Source organism: Sinocyclocheilus grahami, unplaced genomic scaffold (genome assembly GCF_001515645.1).
Source record: "Sinocyclocheilus grahami isolate Dianchi unplaced genomic scaffold, SAMN03320097.WGS_v1.1 scaffold996.1, whole genome shotgun sequence".
Classification (NCBI taxonomy): Eukaryota; Metazoa; Chordata; class Actinopteri; order Cypriniformes; family Cyprinidae; genus Sinocyclocheilus; species Sinocyclocheilus grahami.
This window is the reverse complement of record NW_015506175.1, coordinates 297,913-299,144: the sequence shown is the minus strand read 5'-3', so window position 1 is coordinate 299,144 and position 1,232 is coordinate 297,913. Positions and strand designations below refer to the sequence as shown.

Genomic DNA, 1,232 nt, shown 5'->3' with positions numbered 1-1,232 from the left:
GTGTGAGTGTGAGTGTGAGTGTGAGTGTGAGTGTGAGTGTGAGTGTGAGTGTGAGTGTGAGTGTGAGTGTGAGTGTGTGCGTGTGCGTGAGTGTGAGTGTGTGAGTGCACAGGTGTGAGAGCGGTTTGGCATTTCTGTGGTGGTCATATGACTGATGCTGACAGAACTGTGACCGTCACTCATGGATTTCCCTCTTCCTCTAAAAAGACCCTCAGACAAAACACCCACACACACACACACACACACACACACAGTTCCTGTAAATGCTGTATTCAGGGCATGTGGAGCCATGTAAAAATTTCCCCATGTCACACACTCATGGTTTTCACTTTCATGCAGTCACCGGAGCAGAGAGAGAGAGAGAGAGAGAGAGAGAGAGAGAGAGAGATGGGAGGTAAGAGTGATAAGAGAGAGAGAGACAGGCGTGTGTAGGGTCATGTGCTCGATCGCCCATGTGTCATACAGTGAGTGTTTGCTCTGTCTGTCTTTTAGGAAGTGGAATCATTAGCGTTTCCTTTTTCTGATGCAAAGTTTCACTCCTGTCGACAACTTTGCTTGACCACCACACACACACTGGCTGTCAGTGAGCCGGCGTTTACTTTTGCTGCTGTAAATATAATGACTAACACAAATCATTGACAAAAACTTTAATTTTATTTGAATCATGAATCATCTTTCTGTCTTTGATCAGATATGCTGTGCTGGAGACACGCACAGATCACACTTGCACTTCAGATATTAGTATATCATTAATGTTCGCATATGCATGTGGTGTGGGCGAGGCTTTGATGCTGACGAGTTAGTGTGAAATGCTGCGGTGGGTCATGTGACGCTGACCCTCGGCTCCTGTCAGACTCGAGTTTGTTCTGCTGCTGAGCTTCAGAGGAGAAACAGGAAATAGATGAGGATCAGTTGGTTTGGCAACATCATCTTCACACACACACACACAGACACACACCATTACACTCACACGAGGCAGTGAAATCCTCCCTGAAATGCTTGACTGCTGTGTTTACGACACACACCCACAGCAGCCAGCAGCACACTCATACAAACCCTCCTCACATTCCCACACAGAAACTTGACAGTCGACCTGAAACTGCTGACCAGACAGATGCTGCTGATGACACCTGACACACTCACTCATACACACTATCACACACACACACACACACACACACACACACACACACACACACACACACACACACACACACTCTCTCTCACACTCA

The 1,232-nt window shown here is 47.1% G+C and overlaps 1 protein-coding gene across 2 annotated transcripts in view; it reads left to right on the top strand.

Moving 5' to 3' along the window:
* The window catches only part of LOC107565355 (hepatoma-derived growth factor-related protein 3-like), an 18,573-nt gene that overhangs the window by 10,436 nt on the left and 6,905 nt on the right, over nucleotides 1-1,232 (top strand). The gene's annotated exons all lie outside the window — the stretch shown is intronic.